The sequence below is a fragment of the Ranitomeya imitator genome, chromosome 8, assembly GCF_032444005.1.
Source record: "Ranitomeya imitator isolate aRanImi1 chromosome 8, aRanImi1.pri, whole genome shotgun sequence".
Classification (NCBI taxonomy): Eukaryota; Metazoa; Chordata; class Amphibia; order Anura; family Dendrobatidae; genus Ranitomeya; species Ranitomeya imitator.
In genome coordinates, this window is record NC_091289.1 from 75597547 (window position 1) to 75620941 (window position 23395).

Consider the following 23395-nt stretch of genomic DNA (forward strand, 5'->3'; position numbering starts at 1 on the left):
ATTTTCGCCTCAATTTTTTCATTTTCACATGGGCAGTAGGATAAAATGGATCATAAAATTTGTTGGGCAATTTCTCCCGAGTACGCCGATACCTCATATGTGGGGGTAAACCACTGTTTGGGCACACGGCAGGGCTCGGAAGGGAAGGCGCGCCATTTGACTTTTTGAATGGAAAATTAGCTCCAATTGTTAGCGGACACCATGTCGCGTTTGGAGAGCCCCCTGTGTGCCTAAACATTGGAGCTCCCCCACAAGTGACCCCATTTTGGAAACTAGACCCCCCAAGGAACTTATCTAGATGCATATTGAGCACTTTAAACCCCCAGGTGCTTCACAGAAGTTTATAACGCAGAGCCATGAAAATAAAAAATAATTTTTCTTTCCTCAAAAATGATTTTTTAGCCTGGAATTTCCTATTTTGCCAAGGATAATGGGAGAAATTGGACCCCAAATATTGTTGTCCAGTTTGTCCTGAGTACGCTGATACCCCATATGTGGGGGTAAACCACTGTTTGGGCGCACGGCAGGGCTCGGAAGGGATGGCACGCCATTTGGCTTTTTAAATGGAAAATTAGCTCCAATCATTAGCGGACACCATGTCACGTTTGGAGAGCCCCTGTGTGCTTAAACATTGGAGATCCCCCAGAAATGACACCATTTTGGAAACTAGACCCCCAAAGGAACTAATCTAGATGTGTGGTGAGGACTTTGAACCCCCAAGTGCTTCACAGAAGTTTATAACGCAGAGCCATGAAAATAAAAAAAAAAATTATTTTCTCAAAAATGATCTTTTAGCCTGCAATTTTTTATTTTCCCAAGGGTAACAGGAGAAATTTGACCCCAAAAGTTGTTGTCCAGTTTCTCCTGAGTACGCTGATACCCCATATGTGGGGGTAAATCACTGTTTGGGCACATGCCGGGGCTCGGAAGTGAAGTAGTGACGTTTTGAAATGCAGACTTTGATGGAATGCTCTGTGGGCGTCACGTTGCGTTTGCAGAGCCCCTGATGTGGCTTAACAGTAGAAACCCCCCACAAGTGACCCCATTTTGGAAACTAGACCCCCAAAGGAACTTATCTAGATGTGTGGTGAGCACTTTGAACCCCCAAGTGCTTCATAGAAGTTTATAATGCAGAGCCGTGAAAATAATAAATACGTTTTCTTTCCTCAAAAATAATTATTTAGCCCAGAATTTTTTAATTTTCCCAAGGGTAACAGGAGAAATTTGACCCCAAAAGTTGTTGTCCAGTTTCTCCTGAGTACGGTGATACCCCATATGTGGGGGTAAACTACTGTTTGGGCACATGCCGGGGCTTGGAATTGAAGTAGTGACGTTTTGAAATGCAGACTTTGATGGAATGCTCTGCGGGCGTCACGTTGCGTTTGCAGAGCCCCTGATGTGCCTAAACAGTAGAAACCCCCCACAAGTGACCCCATTTTGGAAACTAGACCCTGAAAGGAACTTATCTAGATGTGTGGTGAGCACTTTGAACCCCCAAGTGCTTCATAGAAGTTTATAATGCAGAGCCGTGAAAATAATAAATACGTTTTCTTTCCTCAAAAATAATTATTTAGCCCAGAATTTTTTATTTTCCCAAGGGTTACAGGAGAAATTGGACCCCAAAAGTTGTTGTCCAGTTTCTCCTGAGTACGCTGATACCCCATATGTGGGGGTAAACCACTGTTTGGGCACACGTCGGGGCTCAGAAGGGAAGTAGTGACTTTTGAAATGCAGACTTTGATGGAATGGTCTGCGGGTGTCACGTTGCGTTTGCAGAGCCCCTGGTGTGCCTAAACAGTAGAGACCCCCCACAAGTGACCCCATTTTAGAAACTAGACCCCCCAAGGAACTTATCTAGATATGTGGTGAGCACTTTGAACCCCCAAGTGCTTCACAGACGTTTACAACGCAGAGCTGTGAAAATAAAAAATCATTTTTCTTTCCTCAAAAATTATGTTTTAGCAAGCATTTTTTTAGATTCACAAGGGTAACAGGAGAAATTGGACCCCAGTAATTGTTGCGCAGTTTGTCCTGAGTATGCTGGTACCCCATATGTGGGGGTAAACCACTGTTTGGGCACACGTCAGGGCTCGGAAGTGAGGGAGCACCATTTGACTTTTTGAATACGAGATTGGCTGGAATCAATGGTGGCGCCATGTTGCGTTTGGAGACCCCTGATGTGCCTAAACAGTGGTAACCCCTCAATTCTAACTCCAACACTAACCCCAACACACCCCTAACCCTAATCCCAACTGTAGCCATAATCCTAATCACAACCCTAACCCCAACACACCCCTAACCCCAACACACCCCTAACCCTAACCACAACCCTAATTCCAACCCTAACCCTAAGGCTATGTGCCCACGTTGCGGATTCGTGTGAGATATTTCCGCACCATTTTTGAAAAATCTGCGGGTAAAAGGCACTGCGTTTTATCTGCGGATTTACCACGGATTTCCAGTGTTTTTTGTGCGGATTTCACCTGCGGATTCCTATTGAGGAACAGGTGTAAAACGCTGCGGAATCCGCACAAAGAATTGACATGCTGCGGAAAATACAACGCAGCGTTCCCGCGCGGTATTTTCCGCACCATGGGCACAGCGGATTTGGTTTTTCATATGTTTACATGGTACTGTAAACCTGATGGAACACTGCTGCGGATCCGCAGCCAAATCCGCACCGTGTGCACATAGCCTAATTCTAAAGGTATGTGCACACGCTGCGGAAAACGCTGCAGATCCGTAGCAGTTTCCCATGAGTGTACAGTTCAATGTAAACCTATGGGAAACAAAAATCGCTGTGCCCATGCTGCGGAAAAACTGCACGGAAACGCAGTGGTTTACATTCCGCAGCATGTCACTTCTTTGTGCGGATTCCGCAGCGGTTTTACAACTGCTCCAATAGAAAATCGCAATTGTAAAACCGCAGTGAAATGCGCAGAAAAAAACGCGGTAAATCCGCCATAAATCCGCAGCGGTTTAGCACTGCGGATTTATCAAATCCGCAGCGGAAAAATCCGCAGAGGACCAGAATACGTGTGCACATTCCTAACCCTAACCCTAGCCCTAACCCTAGCCCTAACCCTAACCCTACCCCTAACCCTACCCCTAACCCTACCCCTAACCCTAACCCTACCCCTAGCCCTAACCTTAACCCTAACCCTACCCCTAACCCTAACCCTACCCCTAACCCTAACCCTATTCTAACATTAGTGGAAAAAAAAAAATTTCTTTATTTTTTTATTGTCCCTACCTATGGGGGTGACAAAGGGGGGGGGTCATTTATTATTTTTTTTATTTTGATCACTGAGATAGATTATATCTCAGTGATCAAAATGCACTTTGGAACGAATCTGCCGGCCGGCAGATTCGGCGGGCGCACTGCGCATGCGCCCGCCATTTTGGAAGATGGCGGCGCCCGGGAGAAGATGGACGGGACCACGGCTGGATCGGTAAGTATGATAGGGTGGGGGGGGACCACGGGGGGGGGGATCGGAGCACGGGGGGGGGAATCGGAGCGCGGGAGGGGTGGAACGGAGCGCGGGGGGCGTGGAACGGAGCACGGGGGGGCTGGAATGGAGCACGGGGGGGTGGAACGGAGCACGGGGGGGGGTGGATCGGAGTGCAGGGGGGGTGATTGGAGCACGGGGGGGTGATTGGAGCACGGGGGGAGCGGACACGAGCACGGGGGGGGAGCGGAGCACTGGACGGAGGGGAGCCGGAGCAGTGTACCGGCCAGATCGGGGGGGTGGGGGGGCGATCGGAGGGGTGGGGTGGGGGTACACTAGTATTTCCAGCCATGGCCGATGATATTTCAGCATCGGCCATGGCTGGATTGTAATATTTCACCCGTTATAATGGGTGAAATATTACAAATCGCTCTGATTGGCAGTTTCACTTTCAACAGCCAATCAGAGCGATCGTAGCCACGAGGGGGTGAAGCCACCCCCCCTGGGCTAAACTACCACTCCCCCTGTCCCTGCAGATCGGGTGAAATGGGAGTTAACCCTTTCACCCGATCTGCAGGGACGCGATCTTTCCATGACGCCGCATAGGCGTCATGGGTCGGAATGGCACCGACTTTCATGACGCCTACGTGGCGTCAAAGGTCGGGAAGGGGTTAAGTATTTTGTGTGACATATCTCTGTGATTCAATTGCATAAAAATTCAAAGTTGGAAAATTGCAAAATGTTCAAAATTTTCGCCAAATTTCCGTTTTTTTCACAAATAAACGCAGGTAATATCAAAGAAATGTTACCAATATCAAGAAGTACAATATGTCACGAGAAAACAATGTCAGAATCACTGGGATCCGTTGAAGCGTTCCAGAGTTATAACCTCATAAAGGGACAGTGGTCAGAATTGTAAAAATTGGCCTGGTCATTAACGTGCAAACCACCCTTGGGGGTAAAGGGGTTAATGAGCAGCCAGGGTCATCCATCTGGCTAATCATTACTCGGAAGCGTCCGCTCTTCGCCAGTCGTTAAACTGGCTGCCCATTCATCACAGAATACAATTCAAAGTCCTTGCTCTCACCCACAAAGCTCTCCACAGTGCGACACCCCCTTACATCTCCTCCCTCATTTCTGTCTATCGGCCTAACCGGCCACTGCGCTCTGCAAATGACTTTCGACTAACCTCTGCACTAATCTGTACCTCCCACTCCCGACTCCAAGACTTCTCCTGTGCTACACCAATCCTCTGGAATGCTCTACCTCAAGATATTAGGACCATGCACAATTTGCATAGTTTTAGGCACTTGCTCAAAACACATTTGTTCAGAGCGGCCTATCACATTCAGTAATCAAAGTCATTTTATGTTTGTGTGTGTGTAGCCCATTCACTATCTCCATCTATCCCCCACCCCCTGAAGATGGCTGGACCATCATTGTAAATACATCATTGTAAATACACACCTGTGCTTTGTATCTCCCCCACCTCATTGTGGATTGTAAGCTCTCACGAGCAGGGTTGTATGATTTTGCTTTAATTATTGTATTGTTAACGTTGTTACTTATGACTGTTGTGTTTGAAACTGTTAAACTGTAAAGCGCTGCGGAATATGTTGGCACTATATAAATAAAGATTATTATTATTATTATTGAACCCACGGAAGTGTCAAAAGGTTGTTGGTTGGATAGCGGATAATGCTTCCAGTCACTTTGCCACCACCACCAGCACCCTGTCTTCCAGACAGTCAAGTCTGAGTAGCCGTGAGTGTGGACCGCATATTCCGCACCCTGATCCTCCTTCCTCCTGCCATGATGAGTGCCCGGAGACCACTGATCCCACACTTGGACACTCCGAAGAGCTGTTCATTTTACCATTTACAGATTCTTGCCCGGTCCACTTGAAGCAGGACAAGATGAGATAGCATGTAGCGATGCCCAAATATTTGAGCAGCCACGGTCACACAAAGGCAATGGTGGGAACATGTCACAAGAGATGGACCAAGATGAGACACAATTGCCAGAAAGTCAGGAGGAGGACCAGGGTGTGGAAGTAGATGAGGTGGTGGATAATATAGTAACTGACCCAACCTGGCAGGAGAACATGCAGAGCGTGGACAGCATCACACAGGGAGAGGGAGGTGTAGCACCTGTTATGACCTGGTGGTCAGGACAATAATGGACCTGGTGGTTAAGAGCACACGGAATGACCTGATAGTTACTGATAATAAAGGACGATCTCTGGGACGTGGGAACTCTGCTGACCGCAGTCCCTAAACCTATCAAACACACTAGAAATAGCCGTGGATTGCGCTTAGCGCTCCCTATGCAACTCGGCACAGCCTAAGAAACTAGCTAGCCCTGAAGATAGAAAAATAAAGCCTACCTTGCCTCAGAGAAATTCCCCAAAGGAAAAGGCAGCCCCCCACATATAATGACTGTGAGTAAAGATGAAAATACAAACACAGAGATGAAATAGATTAAGCAAAGTGAGGCCCGACTTACTGAACAGACCGAGGATAGGAAAGGTTACTTTGTGGTCAGCACAAAAACCTACAAAAAGACCACGCAGAGGGCGCAAAAAGACCCTCCGCACCGACTCACGGTGCGGAGGCGCTCCCTCTGCGTCCCAGAGCTTCCAGCAAGCAAGACAACAAATTAAATAGCAAGCTGGACAGAAAAATAGCAAACCAAAGAAATACAAGCTGGAACTTAGCTTCTGATGGGAAGACAGGTCACAAGAACGATCCAGGAGTGAACTAGACCAATACTGGAACATTGACAGGTGGCATGGAGCAAAGATCTAAGTGGAGTTAAATAGAGCAGCAGCTAACGAATTAACCTCGTCACCTGTGGAAGGAAACTCAGAAACACCCACCAGAGGAAGTCCATGGACAGAACCAGCCGAAGTACCATTCATGACCACAGGAGGGAGCCCGACAACAGAATTCACAACAGTACCCCCCCCTTGAGGAGGGGTCACCGAACCCTCACCAGAGCCCCCAGGCCGACCAGGATGAGCCAAATGAAAGGCACGAACCAGATTGGCAGCATGAACATCAGAGGCAAAAACCCAGGAATAATCTTCGTGACCATAACCCTTCCACTTGACCAGGTACTGGAGTTTCCGTCTCGAAACACGAGAATCCAAAATCTTCTCCACCACATACTCCAACTCCCCCTCAACTAACACCGGGGCAGGAGGATCAACGGATGGAACCACAGGCGCCACGTATCTCCGCAATAACGACCTATGGAACACATTATGGATGGCAAAAGAAGCAGGAAGGGCCAAATTAAATGACACAGGATTGATAACCTCAAATCTTATACGGACCAATGAAACGAGGCTTAAACTTAGGAGAGGAAACCTTCATAGGAACATAACGAGACGACAACCAAACCAAATCCCCAACACGAAGTCGGGGACCCACACAGCGCCGGCGGTTAGCGAAACGTTGAGCCTTCTCCTGGGACAATGTCAAATTGTCCACCACATGAGTCCAAATCTGCTGCAACCTATCCACCACAGTATCTACACCAGGACAGTCTGAAGACTCAAGCTGCCCTGAAGAGAAACGAGGATGGAAACCAGAATTGCAGAAAAACGGCGAAACCAAAGTAGCCGAGCTGGCCCGATTATTAAGGGGGAACTCAGCCAACGGCAAAAAGGACACCCAATCATCCTGATCAGCAGAAACAAAGCATCTCAGATATGTTTCCAAAGTTTGATTAGTTCGTTTGGTTTGGCCATTTGTCTGAGGATGGAAAGCCGAGGAAAAAGACAAATCAATGCCCATCCTAGCACAAAAGGATCGCCAAAACCTTGAAACAAACTGGGAACCTCTGTCAGAAACGATGTTCTCCGGGATACCATGTAAAAGAACCACATGCTGGAAAAATAATGGCACCAAATCAGAGGAGGAAGGCAATTTAGACAAAGGTACCAAATGGACCATCTTAGAAAAGCGATCACAAACCACCCAAATGACCGACATCTTTTGAGAGACGGGGAGATCCGAAATAAAATCCATAGAAATATGCGTCCAGGGCCTCTTCGGGACCGGCAAGGGCAAAAGCAACCCACTGGCACGAGAACAGCAGGGCTTAGCCCGAGCACAAGTCCCACAGGACTGCACAAAAGAACGCACATCCCGCGACAAAGACGGCCACCAGAAGGATCTAGCCACCAAATCTCTGGTACCAAAGATTCCAGGATGCCCAGCCAACACTGAACAATGAATCTCAGAGATAACTCTACTAGTCCATCTATCAGGGACAAACAGTTTCTCCGCTGGGCAACGGTCAGGTCTATCAGCCGCAAATCAGGGGAGATGGCAGACAAAATTACCCCCTCTTTGAGAATACCCGCCGGCTCAGGAACACCCGGAGAGTCCGGCACAAAACTCCTTGACAGGGCATCAGCCTTCACATTCTTAGAGCCCGGAAGGTACGAAACCACAAAATCAAAACGGGAGAAAAATAACGACCATCGAGCCTGTCTAGGATTCAACCGTTTGGCAGACTCAAGATAAGTCAAATTCTTGTGATCTGTCAAGACCACCACGCGATGCTTGGCTCCTTCCAGCCAATGACGCCACTCCTCGAATGCCCACTTCATGGCCAACAATTCACGATTAGCAACATCATAGTTACGCTCAGCAGGCGAAAACTTTCTAGAAAAGAAAGCACATGGCTTCATCACCGAGCCATCAGAACTTCTTTGCGACAAAACCGCCCCTGCTCCAATCTCAGAAGCATCAACCTCAACCTGAAACGGAAGCGAAACATCTGGCTGGCACAACACAGGGGCAGAAGAAAAACGACGCTTCAACTCCTGAAAAGCCTCTACAGCCGCAGAAGACCAATTGACCACATCAGCACCCTTCTTGGTCAAATCAGTCAACGGTTTAGCAACAGTAGAAAAATTAGCGATGAAGCGCCGATAAAAATTAGCAAAGCCCAGGAACTTTTGCAGGCTCTTCACAGATGTCGGCTGAGTCCAATCGTAAATGGCCTGGACTTTAACAGGGTCCATCTCGATAGTAGAAGGGGAAAAAATGAACCCCAAAAATGAAACCTTCTGAACTCCAAAGAGACATTTTGACCCCTTCACAAACAAGGAATTCGCACGAAGGACCTGGAACACCATTCTGACCTGCTTCACATGAGACTCCCAGTCATCCGAAAAGACCAAAATATCATCCAAATACACAATCAGGAATTTATCCAGGTACTCTCGGAAGATGTCATGCATAAAGGACTGAAATACTGATGGAGCATTGGAAAGCCCGAATGGCATAACCAGGTACTCAAAATGGCCCTCGGGCGTATTAAATGCTGTTTTCCATTCATCGCCTTGTTTAATACGCACAAGATTATACGCCCCTCGAAGATCTATCTTTGTGAACCAACTAGCCCCTTTAATACGAGCAAACAAATCAGACAGCAACGGCAAAGGATACTGAAATTTGACTGTAATTTTATTAAGAAGGCGGTAATCAATACAAGGTCTCAAAGAACCATCCTTCTTGGCCACAAAAAAGAACCCTGCTCCTAACGGTGATGACGACGGGCGAATATGGCCTTTCTCCAAGGATTCCTTTATATAACTCCGCATTGCGGCGTGTTCTGGCACAGATAAATTGAACAATCGGCCCTTAGGAAACTTACTACCAGGAATAAAATTAATCGCACAATCGCAATCCCTATGAGGAGATAGGGCACTGGCTTTGGGCTCATCATACATCCCGATAATCCGACAAAAACTCTGGAACTTCAGAAGGAGTGGAAGACGAAATAGACAAAAATGGAACATCACCATGTACCCCCTGGCAACCCCAGCTGGACACAGACATAGATTTCCAGTCCAATACTGGATTATGAACCTGTAGCCATGGCAACCCCAAAACGACCACATCATGCAGATTATGCAACACCAGAAAGCGGATATCCTCCTGATGTGCAGGAGCCATGCACATGGTCAATTGGGTCCAATACTGATACTTATTCTTGGCCAAAGGCGTAGCATCAATTCCTCTCAATGGAATAGGACACTGCAAGGGCTCCAAGAAAAAACCACAGCGCCTAGCATACTCCAAGTCCATCAAATTCAGGGCAGCGCCTGAATCCACAAATGCCATAACAGAATAGGATGACAAAGAGCAAATCAGAGTAACAGACAATAGAAATTTCGACTGTACCGTACCAATGGTGGCAGACCTAGCGAACCGCTTAGTGCGCTTATGACAATCGGAGATAGCATGAGTGGAATCACCACAGTAAAAACATAGCCCATTCTGACATTTGTGTTCTTGCCGTTCAGCTCTGGTCAAAGTCCTATCACATTGCATAGGCTCAGGCCCATGCTCAGATAGTACCGCCAAATGGTGCACAGCTTTACGCTCACGCAAGCGTCGATCGATCTGAATGGCCAAGGACATAGACTCATTCAGACCAGCAGGCATGGGAAACCCCACCATGACATCCTTAAGGGCTTCAGAGAGACCCTTTCTGAAGATTGCTGCCAGGGCACATTCATTCCACTGAGTGAGCACAGACCACTTTCTAAACTTCTGACAATATATCTCCGCTTCATCCTGACCCTGACACAGAGCCAGCAAGATTTTCTCTGCCTGATCCACTGAATTAGGTTCGTCATAAAGCAATCCAAGCGCCAGGAAAAACGCATCAACATCACGCAATGCCGGATCTCCTGGCGCAAGGGAAAATGCCCAGTCTTGAGGGTCACCACGTAACAAAGAAATAATGATCTTTACTTGTTGAACAGGGTCACCTGAGGAGCGAGGTTTCAAGGCAAGAAACAATTAACAATTATTTTTGAAATTCAAGAACTTAGATCTATCACCAAAAAACAAATCAGGAATAGGAATCCTAGGCTCTGACATCGGATTCTGAACCACAAAATCTTGAATGTTTTGTATCCTTGTAGTGAGATTATCCATCCAAGAGGACAGACCTTGAATGTCCATGTTTACACCAGTGTCCTGAACCACCCAGAGGTAAAGGGGAAAATTGAGACAAAACACACTGCAAAGAAAAAAAAATGGTCTCAGAACTTCTCTTATCCCTCTATTGAGATGCATTAGTACTTTGGGCCACCTGTACTGTTATGACCTGGTGGTCAGGACAATAATGGACCTGGTGGTTAAGAGCACACGGAATGACCTGATAGTTACTGATAATAAAGGACGAGCTCTGGGACGTGGGGACTCTGCTGACCGCAATTCCTAAACCTATCAAACACACTAGAAATAGCCGTGGATTGCGCCTAGCGCTCCCTATGCAACTCGGCACAGCCTAAGAAACTAGCTAGCCCTGAAGATAGAAAAATAAAGCCTACCTTGCCTCAGAGAAATTCCACAAAGGAAAAGGCAGCCCCCACATATAATGACTGTTAGTAAAGATGAAAATACAAACATTGAGATGAAATAGATTAAGCAAAGTGAGGCCCGACTTACTGAACAGACCGAGGATAGGAAAGGTTACTTTGCGGTCAGCACAAAAACCTACACAAAGACCACGGAGAGGGCGCAAAAAGACCCTCCGCACCGACTCACGGTGCGGAGGCGCTCCCTCTGCGTCCCAGAGCTTCCAGCAAGCAAGACAACAAATTAAATAGCAAGCTGGACAGAAAAATAGCAAACCAAAGAAATACAAGCTGGAACTTAGCTTCTGATGGGAAGACAGGTCACAAGAACGATCCAGGAGTGAACTAGACCAATACTGGAACATTGACAGGTGGCATGGAGCAAAGATCTAAGTGGAGTTAAATAGAGCAGCAGCTAACGAATTAACCTCGTCACCTGTGGAAGGAAACTCAAAAACACCCACCAGAGGAAGTTCATGGACAGAACCAGCTGAAGTACCATTCATGACCACAGGAGGGAGCCCGACAACAGAATTCACAACAAGCACCCCAACAGGCAGGAAGAAGTAGTGTGGTGGCCGCAGACAGAAGGTGGGCAACCGTTCCTCGTAATACCAACACGACGGAAGTTGACAGTACAACTGTCAGGTCTTCCCGAGTCTTGCCATTTGCACCACCTGCCATATGCGCATCAGCAGGGGTAGCAAAACTACTAGCCTGACCACCACCTGCATGATCAGGCACATGGCAGCAAAGCACCCAACTTTGTGGGTCGAACCCCAGGGTCCAGGAAGAGTGTCTGCGAGTGGTATACGCTTCCTGATTTTGGCTATTTGGTATTATCCTCCTCCTTCTCCTCCTCCTCCTCATCCACCACCACTAGATCAACATGGTGACCATGGTGTTATGGAACTGCAACACAGAACTAGGATAGAAGGGGGAAAACTGACCCTGCACCAAGTCTAGGCTGAAACCCTATGATGGAGTAGGCGACCCATTCCTTGTGAATAGACCCACCGACGATCCTAGGTTAATCTCAGCAAAGACCTATAGATAGGGGGAAGGAGGTCCCTGAAAGATCTAAGGACTGCGTATAAAAACAGGTCATGTCCTAAAAGAAAATGGAAGCACTGCATGTCAAAATCAGCAAAAAGGAAATTTACAGAGGGACATCCATGAGATAGCTGAACGCGTTTCGAACACTCTCGGTGTTCTTAGTCCACAACACATGCAGTGTTTCCATTTTTAACAATTTTTGGAAAAAAGAATCTTTTATCTTTAATACTTTCTGAACTGGATTTTCTTTTCAATTCCATTACTTCAGGAGTGCTGGGGCAGCAGCTCTTTCCGTGCTCGGATCCTACAAGGACTATGAGGAAATGTTTTCCTGAAGGGTGAGCTGAACTCACTTTTTTTGTTGTTGTTGTTTCTTACCTAAAAGAAAACAGAGACGGCTGCAGAAACCAACTGAAAACAGAAACTAAAGATAGCAGAACCAGAGATCCCAGAACTGCACAATATCAAACACAGAAATCTATCAAAGCACCTAGCCAGAACTCTAGCGGATTAACACTGATGTCCAGCAAGGAATGGGAGGCAGATGCTGGGTAATAAAGGGTGATACAATCACCTGACCTAAGGCAACCCAGCACCAAGGGAAAAAGACCAGCAGACAGAAAACCACAACAAATTGGCTGATGGTCAAAACAAAACAGATTCTAACAGTACCTTCCCTTTTACAAGGATCCTCCAGATCCTCTTGGCCGAGCCTTGTTCGGAAATCTCCTGTGAAAAGCCTTAATCAGCCTTCAAGCCGAGACGTCCTCAGCTTTCACCCATGAATTATCCTCGGGACCAAAACCCTTCCAGGACACGAGATACTGCAACCTTCCTTTGTGCCACCTGGAATCTAAAATACATGAAATCTCAAACTCGCCATCCTTATCAACTGGGGGAACAGTCGTCATCGCCTCCTTATCTGGTGTGTCAACTTTATTCAGTAAAGATACATGAAAAACTGAATTAATTTTCCAGGACGAGGGGATGTCTAATCTCACCACTGTCGAGTTGACAACCTGAACCACTTTGAAGGGTCCTATAAACTTAGGCCCCAGTTTTTTAGAAGGGATCTTCAAACGCAGATTCCTAGAGGACAACCAGACCATGTCCGCTACTGCAAACAACGCCTCCCTTCTTTTCTTGTCAAAATATTTCTTTGACCTCCTATTTGCCTCCTTCAGATTATGGCGTACATTTGTCCAAACCCTGTAGAAATTTCCAGAAAAACTTTCCTCTTCAGACACCGCTGCCCCAATCTTTGAAAATGGACCGAAAGATGGATGCCTCCCTGTACAGCAAAAAAAAGGGAACACCCAGCCGAGGAAGACGTATGATTATTAAGAGCAAACTCAGCTAGTAGTAGATTTCCGACCACATCTCCTGATTGTCTGCTACAAAACATCTCAAAAACTGCTCAACGTCCTGGTTCTTCCTTTCGGTCTGTCCATTGGACTCCGGATGATAACCTGACAAAAATGATAAACTTTAATCTGTCACAAAAAGCACGCCAAAAGGGAGCCACAAACTGTGGTCCTCTATTGGAAGCAATGTCTATGGGAACCCCATGGAGCCTGACAATCTCTTTCACAAATGCCTTAGCTAGAGTCTTGGCGCAGGGTAATTTATTGAATGGGACCAGATGACACATCTTACTAAACTGGTCCACAACAACCCAGATGACAAAAAAACCCTCAGAGACCGGCAGATCGGTGATAAAATCCATAGCAAGATGTGACCATGGCGAACTAGGAACCTCCAAAGGGCACAGCAACCCTGCAGCCGGGGCATGTGAGGCCCTTGACCTAGCGCACACAGTACACTGACGCACCCACTTGATGATTTCTCTTTGCCACCCAGGCCACCAGAAACTTCGACCGATCAACTTTCTAGTTTCCGAAATCCCTGGATGACCCGCCAACCAAGACTCATGACATTCAGCAAACAAAGCTCTCCGCAAGGCTCTAGGCACAAATAATTTACCATAGGGAGTGTTAGTTGGTGCAGCATTCTGGGCCTCTAGGATGCTACTCTCCAACTCAGAACCCAATGCTGCCACCACCACCCCTTTCTGCAAAATACATGCCTCTTTCTCAGTATTAACTGCTGGAGAGAAACTTTGAGACAAAGCATCCGCTTTAACATTCTTTGTCCCAGGGATATATGCTATGGAGAAATTAAACTGGGCAAAAACAGTGCCCACCTAGCTTGACGGGCATTCAAACGTTTAACAGCATCCAGATATATCAGATTCTTATGATCAGTAAAAACCTGTATCGGATGTCTAGCCCCCTCCAAAAAATGTCGCCAATGCTCAAACGCGAGTTTAATGGCCAGCCACTCTCTGTTCCCAACATCATAGTTGAGCTCAGTCTCTGAAAATTTTTTAGAAAAGAAAGCACAGGGATGCACCCCATTCTCTCCCTCCTGGGACAGAACTGTCCCCACCCCTACTGAAGAGGCATCAACCTCTACCAGAAATGGCTTGGTCTCAGATGTCTGGATCAAAACAGGAGAAGAGCTAAACCTCTCCTTGAGATGCTCAAAAGCCTTAACAGCCTTAGAGGACCATTGAACGGGCAGCACGGTGGCGCAGTGGTTAGCACTGCAGCCTTGCAGCGCTGGGGTCCTGGGTTCTAATCCCACCCAGGACAACATCTGCAAAGAGTTTGTATGTTCTCTCCGTGTTTGCGTGGGTTTCCTCCCACATTCCAAAGACATACTGATAAGGAATTTAGATTGTGAGCCCCAACGGGGACAGCGATGATAATGTGTAAAGCGCTGCGGAATATGTTAGTGCTATATAAAAATAAATATTATTGATCAGTATTAGAACCCTTCTTGGAGAGATCAGTTATAGGTTTAGCGATCACAGAAAAATTCTTTATGAATTTTCTGTAATAATTAGCAAATGCTAAAAATCTCTGAACCGACTTCAAACATTCAGGCCTAGGCCACTCCAATACCACCTGAACCTTCACCGGGTTCATCTCAAACCCATCACTGGAGACAAGGTACCCCAAAAAACTAATTTTCTGTACCACAAACTCGCACTTCTCCAATTTAGCAAAGAGTGAGTTTTCCCTCAAAATCTGTAGAACTTCGCGGACTCTCTGCCAATGCGACTCCAGATCAGACGAATAGATCAAAATATCATCCAAATAAACAATAACACTCCTGCCGATCAGTGACCTCAGAATGTCATTAATGAAATTTTGAAAAAAAGCAGGCGCATTAGTAAGGCCAAGAGGCATCACCAGACACTCAAAATTACCTTCTGGGGTATTAATGGCTGTCTTCCATTCATTGCCCTCCTTCACTTGCAGCAAATTATATGCACTACGAAGGTCAATCTTAGAGAACACTTCGCTCTGGTTAGTTGGTTAAACAAATCTGGAATCAGCGGCAACAGATAAGGATTGCGCACAGTGATCTTATTAATCTTCTGAAAATCCAGACACAGCCTAAGGCCCCCATCCTTCTTTTTGCCGAAAAAGAATCCTACAGTCACAAGGGACTTAAGGTACTGTCACACTAGACGATATCGCTAGCGATCCGTGACGTTGCAGCGTCCTCGCTAGCGATATCGTCCAGTGTGACAGGCAGCAGCGATCAGGCCCCTGCTGGGAGATCGCTGGTCGGGGAAGAAAGTCCAGAACTTTATTTCGTCGCTGGATCTCCCGTGGACATCGCTGAATCGGCGTGTGTGACACCGATTCAGCAATGTCTTTGCTGGTAACCAGGGTAAACATAGGGTAACTAAGCGCAGGGCCGCGCTTAGTAACCCGATGTTTACCCTGGTTACCATCCTAAAAGTAAAAAAACAAACACTACATACTTACCTACAGCCGTCTGTCCTCCAGCGCTGTGCTCTGCACTCCTCCTGCTCTGGCTGTGAGCGTCGGTCAGCCGGAAAGCAGAGCGGTGACGTCACCGCTCTGCTTTCTGGCTGCCCGGCGCTCACAGCCAGACCAGAGAAGCAGAGCGCCGAGGACAGACAGCGGTAGGTAAGTATGTAGTGTTTGTTTTTTTTTACTTTTTAGGATGGTAACCAGGGTAAACATCGGGTTACTAAGCGCGGCCCTGCGCTTAGTTACCCGATGTTTACCCTGGTTACCGGGGACCTCGGGATCGTTGGTCGCTGGAGAGCTGTCTGTGTGACAGCTCTCCAGCGACCAAACAGCGACGCTGCAGCGATCCGGATCGTTGTCGGTATCGCTGCAGCGTCGCTATGTGTGACGGTACCTTTAGAGGGTCTTTTGTGACCTGCAGCTAAACTAGTCTGTAGGTATTCCTTTAAGGCCTCCCTCTCGGGAATCATCAGATTAAATAAACGACTCTTAGGAAGTGTGGCACCTGGGATGAACTCAATAGTGCAGTTGTAATCTCTATGGGGTGGTAGAGCTTGTGACTCAACCTCCGAAAATACCCTCCAGAAATCCTGAATGGCTTCAGGTAGGTCCTTCTTCAGAACAGCAGCAATGTGAACATTACAACAATTACCATAACACGAAATATAACCAGAATATGGTGGCGCCAAGTATCACTAAGCTAATTAGCCCTGCAGCGACACCAGCAAACTTCCACACACCGTTTGTAGATAAGAGAAAATCTAAACTAGTATATACCATAGTATATACCGGTACACACTGGGCAATAGCAGATGGTAAGTAATGATGGGAGAATCCACTTAAAGAATGTAAAATGGTAAAAAAGAATTAAAGAATGTATTTAAAAAATATATGAAATCTAATGTCCTGAAGTTTCTGATATACACCGTAGGTTATTTTCCCCTGCAGTAAGTGCAGAAAACCTGTATAGAGGAATAAACAGCTGTTCCTACCTTCAACAGGAGTTTTCCCGGTTTGGAAAGCGGCAGTAATGCTGCTCGTGTACTGGATAAGTCCGGTTAACAGAATGTTATCAAAACAGGTGGCTGCCCCGGCCGGTAGCAGCCACCTACAACTGACTTCCGATGGAGAGCGGGATCCTGAGAGGCCGGTGCCGCGTGAGGTGTCAGCGGTGAATCCGGATGGTGCGCAGGACCTTCGTGACGTATGGGATCACATGACCGCTAACGGAGGCCGAAGGTGTGTACGGAGTGCAGTGAGGATCAAAAAAGTCCAACGCGTTTCGGAGACGTCTGTCTCCTTCCTCAGGGATGATCCCTGCCCCGTACTGATGATCCTTATATAGCCTCTCGTGTTTCAGGCCTTTAATTATTGGAAGCCGAACAGTTCTGTGCCCACATTTAAACCTCTAGGTGTAATGGTATCCAGGGTGAAGATCCATTTCGTCTCAGTCCTTGACATTGCTTTAATAAAGTCCCCACCTCTCCAATGTCGGCGTACCATATCTATACCTAATACTTTCATCTGCCGCGTCTGTACATCATGGCATTCAATAAAATGCTGGGAGAGTGGATGGCCCAAAAATTTCTTTTTTTATATTACGGATGTGTTCGCTGATCCTAGTTTTTAAGGATCGTTTTGTCCTCCCTACATATAATTTTCCACAGGGGCATTCTATGGTGTAAATAACCCCTGTGGTTGAACACGTAATGAAGTCCCTAATTTGAATGGTCCTATCACCTTTTTTAATATGCATACTTTTTTGGGTGGTAGTCTGTTTGCATATGTTACATTTGTGGCATGGAAAAAATCCTTTTAGTTTGGTGTGAAAGAGGGAGGCTTGTGTTAAAAAGGATTTTTTGGTACCATCGGGGCAATCATATTTCCTAAGTTTTGGGATTTTTTATAAACAAAACGAGGCTGATCAGTAATCTTATCTCCCAAGATTTAAAAAAAAATATTTAGAATTGAGAGTCCTCAGTGGTTGATACCTTTTAATGGCTAAATGAAAAGATGGTAATAAATTGCAAGTTTTCGAGACTACATACGTCTCTTCATCAGGCAAAGACTGATTATTTTTCTATCTACTGGCTAACACGGTACCAAGATATATTTCCTCCCAGGATTTTGTAATTTTTTAAAATGTGCCAGTGCTTCCTGACTATTTTGCAAAGGATATTTGAGTTGGTGTTAAATCTTGTTAGAATCGGGATGGAATCCATGTTATCTCTAGCTCTAGGTGCTGATTTGATCAGGTCCTGTCTAGGTTTTAACAGAGCTTTTTTTCTTGAAATTTCTAGTGTTGCTTCATCATATCCTTTCTCTAAAAATTTGTTAGTCAGAATTTGGGCTTCCTTTTCAAAGTCCTGAGGCCTAGAGCAGTTCCGATAGATCCTAATGAACTGACTTTTTGGAATGTTAAGCAACCAACTGGGGAGGTGGCAGCTATCCAAGGGAATGTAACTATTTGTATCAGTTGGCTTAGTAAAAGTACATGTCTGTATTTTCGAATCCTCAATGAAAATCCTTAAGTCCAGAAAATTACTTTCAGTGGTACTGGTGGTGGAGGTAAAATTTAAAAAATAAATATTTTTATTGATATCTATTAAAAACTGGTTCAAAGTGTCCAAACCACCAGACCAAATAAAAACAACATCATCAATAAAACGCCGCCAGAGGGCCAGGTTCGCACGCAAAAGCCCCCCTGGGTAGATAAATTGTTCTTCCCAGCTACCCACATAGAGGTTAGCATAGCTCGGCGAGAACCTGGTCCCCATGGCGGTACCCCACTGCTGGGAGTAGTAGTCCTCCTTATATAAAAAGTAGTTATGAGTTAAAATGAAAAATGAAGTTCATCCTCCACATTTTTTCCTTGGGGGATTGGAGTGCATGCAAATTTTGGGCAGGCCTTGTATTCACTTCATGGGCAAACTTTAGGTGACTTAAAAAAAATTATAATAATGGGAACTTTGTTTTCATGTGGCCATGCAGTATGTGTGTTGAAAGGCTTATTGGGGTGCGCGTAACTTTGGTGCAGGGCAGGTCTTGCATTCAGTGCATAAACAAACAGTATGGGAGTATCAAATAAATAATGTGAACTTGGTTTTCATGTGGCCATCCAGTACATGTGTTCAAAGGCTTATTGGGGTGCGTGTAACATTGGGACATGGCAGGCCTTGCACTCAATATATAAGCAAACAGTATGGGAGTACCAAATGAATAATGTGAACTTGGTTTACCTGTGGCCATCCAGTTTGTGGGTTCAAAGGCTTATTGGGGTGCGTGTAGCTTTGGTGCAGGGCAGGCTTTGCATTCAATGCATAAGCAAACAGTATGGAATTACCAAATGAATACTGGGAACTTGGTTTTCATGTGGCAATCCAGTACGTTGGTTCAAAGACTTATTGGGGTGCGTGTAACTTTAGTGCAGGGCAGGCCTTGCACTCAATGCAGAAGCAAACAGTAGGGGAGTACCAAATGAATAATGTGAAATTGGTTTTCATGTAGTTATCCAGTACGTGGGTTCAAAGGCTTATTGGGGTGCGTGTAACTTTGGTGTAGGGCAGGCCTTGCATTCAGTACATAAGCAAACAGTAGGGGAGTACCAAATGCATAATGTGAAATTGGTTTTCCTGTGGCCATCCAGTGTGTAGGTTCAAAGGCTTATTGTGGTGCGTGTAACTTTGCTGCTGGGCAGGCCTTGCATTCAATGCATGAACAAACAGTATGGGAGTACCAAATGAATAATTTGAACTTGGTTTTCCTGTGGCTATCCAGTATGTAGGTTCAAAGGCTTATTGGAGTGCGTGTAACTTTGGTGCAGGGCAGGCCTTGCATTCAATGCATAAGCAAACAGTATGGGAGTACCAAATGAATAATGTGAACTTGGTTTTCCTGTGGTCATCCAGTATGTAGGTTCAAAGACTTATTGGGGTGCATGTAACTTTGATACAGGGCAGGCCTTACATTCAATGCATAAGGAAACAGTATGGGAGTACCAAATGAATACTGGGAATTTTGGTTGCATGTGTTCATCCATGACGTCTGCTGAATGGGTTGTTGGGGTGCGTCCAAATTTTGGGCAGCCCTGCCACTCACTGCATATGCAAAAACAGTATAAGGGACCCACTGTTTAATAATGGGAACAACAAAGCATAGCTTTGATGGCTCTCTAAGAATAATGAGGACTGACTGTTGTCCCTATAAAATAGACTTTGTGAATTTCAGAGTCTCTCCTTCATAAATGAAACAGGATGTGTCTGATGATGTGTCTCACACAACATGGCCAAATAAGGTTGTAAAATGTAAAATGACATTTTCCAGTGAATGCGTTTGTATTGGTTGAAAGCAATGGCAAAGTTGAAAAACGCATCAAAAACGCTACGTGTGAACATAACCGAAGTGGTAGAGGAACATTTTTGTTTTGGGTTATTTATTTTGCTTTATATACAAATCATTACCCTGGAAAGGATGTTCCTTAACATATTTCCCACCAGGAAAATCCATTTTGGTTTCGTTTTTGTATGTTTTATTGTGCGCCTGTAAAAGTGGTGTAAGACTCTGACATCATTGTTCACAGCTGTGACCTGGGAGTCAGAAATTCTTCCAGGGGTCTTCCCCATGATGTTTCCATGTCATTTGAGCACTGTTCCCATCGATTTCAGACATTTTCAGACCCTAAAAGGACCACGGGGGACGTCGTGGCAAAAATGCTCAGTTTGCCCATAGACTTACATTGGGCTCGCTGCTCGGGTCGAGCACCAGAGCATTCCAATTTGCTCGACCTGAGCAACGAGCACCTGAGCATTTTAGTGCTCACCCATCACTAATGAATACTTAATAAAAATTGCTTCTTTTGGAAGCTCTTTTTTTATTTTTATATCTAAAGTTTTGTGAAACTTTCTTTTTAGTGTGAATAGAAGTTGTTCAACCCATTATAGTCCTAGCTATTTTTAATTCTTTTGTTTTCTTTTGCTCATCCTTTCTTAAGAGCCATACCTTTTAATATTTTCTCATAGCTCTCAACCGTCCCTCAAACTGCGGGACTGTCCCGATTTTAAGACTGAGCCCCGCAGTCCTGCACGAGACTCTACTTCTCCCGCACAGCCAGCAGTACAAGCAGCCGACACGCCCCCTTGTATTAGGCCACGCCCTCCATATCTTCTTCCGGGTGGTGGTTCAGAGAGGGAGAGAGGACATTCTGAGCTGTGTGTGACTGTGTACTGCACACATACATGCAGCTGGCCCTGCTGTCCTTACAGTACAAGGCATTATAACCAGTAGTAGTAGCCTGTCAGTTATAGGCACAGTATATATATATATATAAATATATATATATATATATATATATATATATATGTGGAGCCAGTAGATACTGGTGTTGTCTGAGTGCATGCAGAGTTCGCAGAGCTGGGCTACAGTGCGATGTGCAGGATCTGCAAGGCAGCAGTGTGGATAGTGACAGGTGGTGAAATCTTTGCCTGCGTTGTAAGCAGAGCTGCTGGGACACATCTACAACCATGACTGTATACTGGCATCATCATGTGTGGCCCTTATACATTATAGAACACTGTGTGGACATTATAGAGTATGGAGCAACATGTGGGGCCATTATACAATATAGAGCACTGTGTGGCCATTATACAGTATTGAGCATCATGTGTGGCCATTATACAGTATGGAGCACTGTGTGGTCATTATACAGTATGGAGCATCATGTGGGGCCATTATTCAGTATGTAGAACTGTCTGGTCAATATACAGTATGGAGCATCATGTGTGACCATTATACAGTATGGAGAATCATGTGGAGCCATTATACAGTATGGAACATCATGTGAGGCCATTATACAGTATGGAGCATCATGTGGGGCCATTATACCGAATGGAGCATGTGTGGCCATTATACAGTATGGAGCATCATCTGGAGCCATTATACAGTATGGAGAATCATGTGAGGCCATTATACAGTATGGAGCATAATGTGTGGCCATTATACAGTATGGAGCATCATCTGGAGCCATTATGCAGTATGGAGCATCATGTGAGGCCATTATTCAGTATGGAGCATCATGTGGGGCCATTATACAGTATGGAGCATCATGTGAGGCCATTATACAGTATGGAGCATCATGTGGGGCCATTATACAGTCTGGAGCATCATGTGTGGCCATTATACAGTATGGAGCATCATCTGGAGCCATTATACAGTATGGAGCATCATCTGAAGCCATTATGCAGTATGGAGCATCATATGAGGCCATTATACAGTATGGAGCATCATGTGAGGTCATTATACAGTATGGAGCATCATGTGGGGCCATTATACAGTATTGAGCATCATGAGAGGCTTTTATATAATATGGAGCATTGTGTGGCCATTATACATTATGGAGCATCATGTGGGGCCATTATACAGTATGGAGCATCATCAAAAAGTAAGGGGACTGAATAGGACCATAATGGACAAACTGCATATTCATTAAGAACAAACTATCCATAAAGACGCAGTCATAAGTCCGAATGTATGCAAATTACAAAACCTTTATTAATCACCACAGGTAAAAACAGCAGATGGGAAGAGTCCCCGTGCCACCCTCAGCACGTACAAAAAGGACAGGGGTGGGTGCAAATAGATTATGTCATTAGTAACAGCATAGATAGTGACCATATAAAGTGCACATCAATGGATTAATGCCACTATCTACACATTATGTTAGTAACTAGTATCAGCAAAGAAGAAAAAAAAATATATAGTGTACATACCAGTCAATGTAAGGGCACCAGTGTGCAGTATTGAGCCTCATGTGTGGCCATTATAGTATGGAGCACTGTGGCCATTATACAATATTGAGCATCATGTGTGGCCATTATACAGTATGGAGAATCATGTGTGGCCATTATACAGTATTGAGCATCACGTGCGGCCATTATACAGTATAGAGCATCATGTGGGGCCATTATACAGTATGGAGCATTGTGTGGCCATTATACAATATGGAGCATCATGTGTGGCCATTATACAGTATTGAGCATCATGTGGAGCCATTACACAGTATGGAGCACTGTGTGGCCATTATACAGTATGGAGAATCTTGTGTGGCCATTCTACAGTATTGACCATCATGTGGAGCCATTATACAGTATGGAGCACTGTGTGGCCATAAAACAGTATTGAGCGTCATATGGAGCCATTATTCAGTATGAAGCACTGTATAGCCATTATACAGTATGGAGCACTGTGTGGCCATTATACAGTATGGAGAATCTTGTGTGGCCATTATACAGTATTGAGCATCATGTGGAACCATTATACAGAATGGCGCACTGTGTGGCCATTATACAGTATGGAGCACTGTGTGGCCATTATACAGTATGGAGAACTCTGTGGCCGTTATACAGCATGGAGCATCATGTGAAGCCATTATACAATATGGAGCACTGTGTGGCCATTATACAGTATGAAACATGTGTAGCCATTATACAGTATGGAGCATCGCCTGGAGCATTATACAGTTTGGAGCATCATGTGTGGCCATTATACTGTACACAGCATCATTTTCTTGCAGGCTTGCAAAACCGACCTACGGACATACAATGGAACCATGTTCTCAAAAAATCATAACATCATATATACTGTGTATATATATA

At 45.4% G+C, this 23395-nt stretch overlaps 1 protein-coding gene across 1 annotated transcript in view; it reads left to right on the forward strand.

The window, feature by feature from the left end:
- The window catches only part of HEBP1 (heme binding protein 1), a 163835-nt gene that overhangs the window by 22667 nt on the left and 117773 nt on the right, over window positions 1-23395 (forward strand). The gene's annotated exons all lie outside the window — the stretch shown is intronic.